We start from the raw sequence: 10,109 nt of genomic DNA, 5'->3' as shown, positions 1-10,109 counted from the left end.
CTCTACTTCATGATCATTAGTAGTTAGTAACTATGTCTTAAAGTTATGAATAATTCCATTAATCCTTCACCTCTCTTAAATGAAATATGTTTTAATTCAAAAGAACAAGAAGTACATGAATTTCGAATTTATCCTTGAATTTAATTTAATTATATTGATGTGGTGACAATACTTTTTGTTTTCTGAATGAATGCTTGAACAGTGCATATTTTTTATCTTTTTGTTTATGAATGTTAAAACTGTTGGCTCTTGAAAGAATGATGAAAAAAGAGAAATGTTATTGATGATCTGAAAAATCATGGAAATTGATTCTTGAAGCAAGAAAAAGCAGTGAAAAAGCAAAAAGCTGGCGAAAAAAAAAGAAAAAAAATGGCGAAAAAAAAAGAGAGAAAGAAAAAAGCAAACAGAAAAAGGCAATAGCCCTTAAAACAAAAGGCAAGGGTAAAAAGGATCCAAGGCTTCGAGCATCAATGGATAGGAGGGCCCAAGGAAATAAAATCCAGGCCTAAGCGGCTAAATCAAGCTGTCCCTAATCATGTGCTTGTGTCATGAAGATCCAAGTGAAAAGCTTGAGACTGAGTGGTTAAAGTCGTGATCCAAGGCAAAAAGAGTGTGCTTAAGAGCTCTGGACACCTCTAACTGGGGACTCTAGCAAAGCTGAGTCCCAATCTGAAAAGGTTCACCCAGTTATGTGTCTGTGGCATTTATGTATCCGGTGGTAATACTGGAAAACAAAATGCTTAGGGCCACGGCCAAGACTCATAAGTAGCTGTGTTCAAGAATCAACATGCTTAACTAGGAAAGTCAATAACACTATCCAAAATTCTAAGTTCCTAAGAGAAGCCAATCATTCTAAATTTCAAAGGAAAAAGTGAGATGCCAAAACTATTCAGAAGCAAAAAGCTACAAGTCCCGCTCATCAAAGTAGAATTAATATTCATTGATATTTTGAAATTCACAGTATATTCTCTTCTTTTTTTTCCTAATTGGTTTTTAGTTGCTTGGGGACAAGCAACAATTTAAGTTTGGTGTTGTGATGAGCGGATAATTTATACGCTTTTTGGCATTATTTTTAGGTAGTTTTTAGTAAGTTCAAGCTACTTTTAGGGATGTTTTCATTAGTTTTTATGTTAAATTCACATTTCTGGACTTTACTATGAGTTTGTATGTTTTTCTGTAATTTCAAGTAATTTCTGGCTGAAATTGAGGGACTTGAGCAAAACTCTGAAAAAGGCTGACAAAAGGACTGCTGATGCTGTTGGAATCTGACCTCCCTGCACTCGAAATGGATTTTCTGGAGCTACAGAACTCCAAATGGCACGCTCTCAACGGCGATGGAACGTAGACATCCAGAGCTTTCCAGCAATATATAATAATTCATACTTTATTCGGAAATTGACGACATAACTTGGCGTTGAACACCAAGTACATGCTGCTGTCTGGAGTTAAACGCCAGAAACACGTCATGATCCGGAGTTGAACGCCCAAAACACGTTATAACTTGGAGTTCAACTCCAAGAGAAGCCTCAGCTCGTGGATAGATCAAGTTCAGCCCAAGCATACACTAAGTGGGCCCCGGAAGTGGATTTATGCATCAATTACTTACTCATGTAAACCCTAGTAGCTAGTCTAGTATAAATAGGATAATTTACTATTGTATTAGACATCATTTGACAGTTTAATCTTTTGATAGTTTAATCTTTTGATCATTCGGTCTTTGATCATTCGGTCTTTTGATCATTCAGGGGGGTTGGCCATTCGGCCATGCCTGAACCTTTCACTTATGTATTTTCAACGGTGGAGTTTCTACACACCATAGATTAAGGGTGTGGAGCTCTACTGTACCTCAAGTTTCAATACAATCACTATTACTTTCTATTCAATTCTCTTTTATTCTTATTCCAAGATATACGTTGCACAATACTTTGATGAATGTGATGATCCATGACACTCATCATCATTCTCACCTATGAACGCGCGTGACTGACAACCACTTTCGTTCTACCTTAGGCCGGGCGCATATCTCTTAGATTCCCCAACAGAATCTCTGTGGTATAAGCTAGATAGATGGCGACATTCATGGGGATCCGAAAAGTCTAACCTTGTCTATGGTATTCCGAGTAGGATCCCGGGAATCTGGAAAGTCTAACCTTGTCTGTGGTATTCCGAGTAGGATTCCGGTATTGAATGACTGTGACGAGCTTCAAACTCCTGAAAGCTGGGCATGATGACAAATGCAAAAGAATCAATGGATTCTATTCCAACCTGATTGAGAACCGACAGATGATTAGCCGTGCTGTGACAGAGCATTTGGACCATTTTCACTGAGAGGATGGGATGTAGCTATCAACAAGGGTGATGCCTCCAGACGATTAGCCGTGCAGTGACTGCGCATAGGACCATTTTCCCGAGAGGATTAAAAGTAGCAATTGATGATGGTGATGCCCTACATACAGCTTGCCATGGAAAGGAGTAAGAAGGATTGGATGACAGCAATAAGAAAGTAGAGATTCGAAAGGATTCTAGCATCTCCACACGCCTATCTGAAATTCCCACTATTGATTTACATAAGTATTTCTATCCCTTTTTATTTTCTATTTATTATTAATTTTCAAAACCCATAACCATTTAATCTGCTAACTGAGATTACAAGGTGACCATAGCTTGCTTCATACCAACAATCTCTGTGGGATCGACCCTTACTCACGTAAGGTATTACTTGGATGACCCAGTACACTTGCTGGTTAAGTTGAACGGAGTTGTGTCCATACATAGCCAAGAGCCATAATAATGATTCCATACAATAACAAAGAGTACTACATTGATGTGATCACAATTTCGTCCACCAGTGAAATCTTATACTAATCAAGGATTCACTTAATTAGCTCACTTAGCCTTATATATATATATCCCTACCTTTACCTCAGCCCCATTACAATCCTGAAAAGACCTCATGATGTTTGCATTAGTATACTAAATATTTGTTGATTGGTTAGATGAAGAACAAAGTTTTAGAAAGCATGATTTTAAAAGAGTAGAGAGAGTGACCCTAGAAACTTGAGAGATTTGAACGCATATACACTACCAGTGAGGGTTCAGTGCTTAATTCTATGTTCCCTACTTTCATGAGCTATCTTCTTACAAGTTTACTTGTCTTTATTTTATATGATTTGAATTAGTGAAATCTGATTTATGTTTGTCTTGGAGAACTTATTTATTTTTAACCAAGTAGGTAGAAATATTTTTGCATGTAGTTGCATTCATATAGATAGGTTGCATTTCATACATCCTACCATTCTTCTTCATCTTTATAGTTTCTCTTGAGCTTAGCATGAGGACATGCTGTTGTTTAAGTGTGGGGAGGTTGATAAACCACTATTTTATGGTTTATCTTGTGCTTAATTGAGTGGATTTTATCAACTCTTTACCCACTTATTCATACTATTTGCATGGTTTTACATTTGCCTTCCTGCTTATGTGCTTTCATTGAAAACAAGCTTCTTTGGCCTTAAGTTCCCTATGTTTAATCCTCTCTTATTACCATTAGATGCCTTGATATGTGTAAGTGTTTTCAGATATTATAGGACAGGAATGGCTCAGAGGATGGAAAGGAAGAATGCAAAAATGGAAGGAATACAAGAAGTTGGAGAAACTGCTAAGCTGTCCAGCCTGACCTCTTCGCACTCAAACGGCTATAACTTTAGCTACAGAGGTCCAAACGACGCGTTTCTAGTTGCGTTGGAACTAACGTCTGGGGCTTCGATTTGATATATAATATGCCATAGTTGCCCTGACGCTAGGCGACGCGAACGCGCGATCCACGCGGACGCGTCGCATCTGCGAACTTCAATCTGCGCGGCCGCGTGGGCGACGCCTCTGCGTCACTTGCCCGCGACCTGAACGTACTAGAATACGCAAGGGGCGATTTCTGGGCTATTTTTGACCCAGTTTTTGACCCAGAAAATACAGATTAGAGGCTATAAAGTGGGGGAATGCATCCATTCATCATCATGCTCTCATAATTCACGATTTTAGGATTAGATGTAGTTTTTAGAGAGAGAGGTTCTCTCCTCTCTCTTAGGATTTAGGATTTTAGGATTTCTATTAGTTTAATTTAATTCATCTTTATTCCAGGTTCTATATTCCTTCAATATTTATTTTCTACTTTTATTTACTCTAATACTTTTATTTATATTTGATTTATGTTACCCAATTGGTTTATGAACCTTTCCATGTTATGACTTGAATTTATTTTTAGACGTAGTTTGATTGCTTTATTTACATGAATGCTTTTAATTTAATTTAGATATTTTCCCTTTTGGCTTTGGTTGATTAATTGGTGATTCTTGAGTTATCAAACTCATTGTTGATTGAAAATTGGAATTCTTCAAGAATTGATTCAAGATCCAATAACTCTAACTTTTCCCAAGGAAAGACTGGGACTTGAGAATTCAAATTAATTCATCCACTTAACGTACCTTCATAGTTAGAGGTTAACAAAATGGGAGAAAAATCCAATTCTCATCACAATTGATAAGGATAACTAGGATAGGACTTCCAGTTCTTATACCTTGCCAAGAGATTTTATTATTGTTAATTTATTTTACTTGTCATTTAAATATACCTGTACCCATTGCCCAAACATCAAAACCCCGATTTACAATCTTCATAACCAATGATAAGAACATACCTCCCTGCAATTCCATGAGAAGACGACCCGAGGTTCAAATACTCGGTTATCAATTTTAAAGGGGTTTATTACTTGTGACAACCAAAATGTTTGTATGAAGGGATTTCTGTTGGTTTAGAATCTATATCTACAACGCGATTATTTTTATAAAATTTTTTACTAGAAAAAATCCTAACGTCAGGAAGGGAGTTCTTCAAATTGATGCTCTGAATACCATATTGGCTCAGAACAAAATGTTGACTCAGAAAGTCAACATGATTTCCCAAAGTCTGAATGGATGGCAAAATGCATCCAACAGTACTGAAGAGGCATCTTCTGAAGAAAAAGCTTATGATCTTGATAACCCTGCAATAGCAAAGGTAAATTACTTAGGTGAACCTTATGGAAACACCTACAATTCATCATGAAGAAATTATCCAAATTTCTCATGGAAGGATCAACAAAAGCCTCAACAAGGCTTTAGTAATGGTAGACGAACTAGGCTCAGCAATAGCAAGCCTTTTCCATCATCTTCTCAGCAACAGACAGAGAATCCTGAGCACAGCACTTCTAATTTAGCTAATCTAGTCTCTGGTCTGTCTAAGGCAACTTTAAGTTTCATGAGTGAAACAAGATCCTCCATTAGAAATTTGGAGGCACAAGTAGGCTAGCTGAGTAAGAAAGTTACTGAAACCCCTCCTAGTACTCTCCCAAGCAATACAGAAGAGATCCAAAGAGAGAGTGCAAGGCCATTGATATACTCAACATGGCCAATGCAAGAAGGAGGGAAAAGATGCGAATCCCAATGAGAAAGATCTCATGGACGTCTCTCAAGCAGGAAGGAGTTCCCCATTGAGGATCCAAGGAATCTGAGTCTCATATAGAGACCATAGAGATTCTATTAAATCTCCTTCTGCCATTCATGAACTCTGAAGACTATTCTTCCTCTGAAGAGGATGAAGATGTAACTGGAGAGCAGTTGCTCAATATTAGGAGCTATCATGAAACTGAATGCCAAGTTATTGGTTATGAGACTTGGGAAGGTGAACCTCCCTTGCTCATTGGTGAACTAGATACATGGGTTCAGCAAACTTTACCTCAAAAGAAACAAGATCCTGGTAAATTCTTAACCCTGTGGTGCACGAAATTGCAATCACACTTTTGCAATCCCGCACAACTAACCAGCAAGTGCACTGGGTCGTCCAGTAATACTTGCGTGAGCAAGGGTCGATCCCACGGAGATTGTCGGCTTGAAGCAAGCTATGGTTATCTTGTAAATCTTAGTCAGGATATCAGAAATTATCAGGATTGATTGTAAAAGCAAACGAACATGAAATGGTTACTTGTATTGCAGTAATGGAGAATAGGTTGGGGTTTTGGAGATGCTCCATCTTCTGAATCTCTGCTTTCCTACTGTCTTCTTCATCAAACACGCAAGGCTCCTTCCATGGCAAGCTGTATGTAGGGTTTCACCGTTGTCAGTGGCTACCTCCCATCCTCTCAGTGAAAATGTTCCTATGCTCTGTCACAGCATATGATGATTCTCCTAGTTACGTATGATGATTCTTGAACACAGCTACTTTATGAGTCTTGGCCGTGGCCCAAAGCACTCTGTCTTCCAGTATTACCACCGGATACATGCATGCCACAGACACATAATTGGGTAAACCTTTTCAGATTGTGACTCAGCTTTGCTAAAGTCCCCAATTAGAGGTGTCCAGGGTTCTTAAGCACACTCTTTTTGCCTTGGATCACAACTTTATTCCTTTCTTTTTCTTTCTTTTTCTTTTTCTCCCTTCTCCCCTTTTTTTTCGTTTATTTTCCTCTTTTCTCTTTTTTTTTCACTGCTTTTTCTTGCTTCAAGAATCATTTTGATGATTTTTCAGATCCTCAATAACAGTTCTCCTTTTCTATCATTCTTTCAAGAGCCAACAATTTTAACATTCTTAAGGCAACAAATTCAAGAGACATATGCACTGTTCAAGCATTCATTCAGAAAACAAAAAGTATTGTCACCACATCAAACTAATTCAACTAGTTTCAAGGATAAATTTCAAAATCCTGTACTTCTTGTTCTTTTGTGATTAAAGCATTTTTCATTTAAGAGAGGTGATGGTCATAGGACATTCATAACTTTAAGGCATAAATTTTATAATTATGAATTAAGAACAAGACTCAAATATAGATATAAGATGAGACTAAAAATTATAAAAATAGAAAACAAAACAAAACAAAAAGAACGAAAAAAATAGGCTCCTAATGATAGAGGTTTTCACAGAGTTAGGACACAACAACCTTGATTTTGAGAAGTGGATGCTCCCTCAACTTGAGAGGAGAGCTTTTGGCGTTTCATCTCTTGGAGTTCACGCCCCTGCTTCTCTTGTTCCTTCAGCAATTTGCAGAGCATGCAGTTCTGATTCTGCTGTTCTTCCTTCAGTTGCTCCATAGTTTCTTGCAACTTGGTGATAGATGCTTCTAGGCTGGCCCAGTAGCCAATTTCAGGAAATTCAGGGAGAAACTCCTGCGCCCTCCTTTTGATAGAGTTGTCTTGCATTTGTCCTTCCATTGACTTCTTAGAGATTGGGTGTTCAATGGGTATGAATTCATCTACTCCCATCTTCACCACAGCCTCTTTACAAAGCAAGGAGATCAAGCTTGGGTAAGCCAATTTGGCTTCAGTGGAATTCTTATTTGCAATTGTGTAGATCTCACAAGCAATCACTGATGAACCTCCACTTCTCTTCCAAGCATGATGCAATGAATCATCACTGCTCTCTTGATGGTGACCTCAGAACGGTTGCTAGTGGATAGTATGGAGCGCCCAATAAAGTCTAGCCAACCTCTTGCAATTGGTTTGAGGTCTCTCCTCTTGAGTTGGTTTGGGACACCCTTAGAATGGTTATCCATTTAGTTCCAGGGAGGCATATCCTCTAGAACTTGATCCAACCCTTTATCTGCTCTCACCATCCTCCTATTAAAGGATTCAGGATCATCTTGCAGTTGAGGTAATTGAAGATTTCTCTTATTTTGTCCAGATGAAAGTACATAACTTTCCCTCTGACCATGGTTCTGTAGGTATGGTAAGCAGTTCCAGTCATTCTCTGCTTATCTGTTAGCCACAGATTTGAGTAAAATTCCTGAACCATGTTCTTCCAACCTTTATCTCAGGATTGGTTAGAACTTCCCATCCTCTGTTCGAATTTGCTCTTGGATCCCCGATATTCATCTTCTTCAGATCAAACTTCACTTCCGGGATCACTGACCTCAGACCCATTATCTTGTGATAATGGTCTTCATGTTCTTGGTTAAGAACTTCTCTTGGTTCCAAAGATTCTTTGGATTATTCTCTTTCTTTCCTCTTAAATTGATTTGTTTTCCTTAGGAGCCATGATCTGATGAATCTTGGCTTAGTGATCACGGAAAAGCACACCAAACTTAGAGGTTTGCTTGTCCTCAAGCAAAAGAAAGGAGAGAAGAAAAGAGAGGAGAGGAAGAAAATTCGAATGTGTGGTGGAATGAGGGGGACAAACGTGTATTTATAAGGTGGAGGGGAGAGAGATTCAAAAAAAGAAAAATTTGAAAGGAGGTTGAGGAGATATGGAAAGAATTTGAGAGAAAGGTGGTTTTTTTTGAACAATATTTGGAATTGATTTGAAATAGATTTGAAGAATGTTTTGATTTTTGAAGATTTGAAAGTGAATGATGAATGGTTGAAGTGTGATTTTGTAGAAAAGTATGGGTAAGAAAAGGAAAGTTTGAAAAAAATTTGGTTTGAAAACAAATTGTGGTCCCCACCTTTCTGGCGTTAAACGCCCAGAATGGCACCCATTCTGGCGTTTAACGCCCATTGATGCCCCTTTTGGGCGTTTAACGCCCAGCCAGGTGCCCTGGCTGGCGTTAAACGCCAGAATTCCTTTATCACTGGGCGTTTTTCCAAAACGCCCAGGATGCTGCCACACCTGGCGTTAAACGCCCAGAATGGTGCCCATTCTGGCGTTTAATGCCCAAAATGGCACCATCCTGGCATTAACGCCCAAAATGCCCCTTACTGGCGTTTTTTCGCCAGTAAGCTCATTTTCTCTGCTTTTTGAGCTGAATCCTTCTGTAACTCTGTGAATTCCTTCATTTTGATACTTGACTCTGTAAGAACAATCATATAACCTCCTAATGACTGGGTTGCCTCCCAGCAAGCGCTTCTTTACTGTCTTTAGCTGGACTTTCACTGAGAATCATTCAAGTCTCAGTTTTGAGCATTCCTGCTCAAAATTGCCTTCAAGATAATGCTTGATTCTCTGTCCATAACAATGAACTTTTTGTCAGAATCAATATCCTGAAGCTCAACATATCATATGTGAAACTCCTGTATCACATACGGACCCCTCCACCGGGATTTGAGTTTTCCTGGAAACAACTTGAGCCTAGAGTTGAAGAGCAGAACTTTTTGTCCTGGCTCAAAGACTCTGGTTGACAACTTTTTGTCGTGCCATTTCTTTGCCTTTTCCTTATAAATTTTTGCATTTTCAAAGGCATTGAGTCTAAACTCCTCTAGCTCATTTAGCTGGAGCAGTCTCTTTTCACCAGCTAACTGTGCATCCATGTTTAGGAATCTGGTTGCCCAGTAGGCTTTATGTTCCAGTTCCACGGGCAGATGACAGGCCTTCCCATACACCAGTTGGTATGGAGAGGTTCCTATAGGAGTCTTGAATGCTGTTCTGTATGCCCACAGAGCATCATCCAAGCTCTTTGCCCAATCCTTTCTCCGGGCTATCACAGTCCGTTCTAGGATTCGTTTTAGCTCTCTGTTAGAGACTTCAGCTTGCTCATTTGTGGATGATACGGAGTTGCCACTTTATGGCTGATTCCATATCTAACCATAGCAGAGTAGCTGTCTATTGCAGAAATGAGTGCCCCCATCACTGATTAGTACTCTGGGAACACCAAACCTGCTGAAGATGTATTTCTGGAGGAATTTTAGCACGGTTTTGGTATCATTAGTGGGTGTAGCAATTGCTTCTACCCACTTAGATACGTAGTCCACTGCCACCAGAATGTAAGTGTTTGAGTATGATGGGGAATGGACCCATGAAGTCATTCCCCATACATCAAACAATTCTATCTCTAATATCCCTTGTTGAGGCATGGCATATCCGTGAGGCAAGTTACCAGCTCTTTGGCAACTGTCACAGTTACGCACAAACTCTCGGGAATCTTTATAGAGAGTAGGCCAGTAAAAGCCACATTGGAGGACTTTAGCGGCTGTTCGCTCACTTCCAAAATGCCTCCATACTGTGATCCATGGCAATGCCATAGGATCTTTTGTGCTTCTTCTCTGGGTACACATCTGCGGATTACTCCGTCTGCACATCTCTTAAAGAGATATGGTTCATCCCAGAGGTAGTACTTGGCATCTGAAATTAATTTCTTTCTTTGCACCTTGCTG

Source organism: Arachis stenosperma, chromosome 2 (genome assembly GCF_014773155.1).
Source record: "Arachis stenosperma cultivar V10309 chromosome 2, arast.V10309.gnm1.PFL2, whole genome shotgun sequence".
Lineage (NCBI taxonomy): Eukaryota > Viridiplantae > Streptophyta > Magnoliopsida > Fabales > Fabaceae > Arachis > Arachis stenosperma.
Note: the sequence above shows the minus strand (reverse complement) of the source record.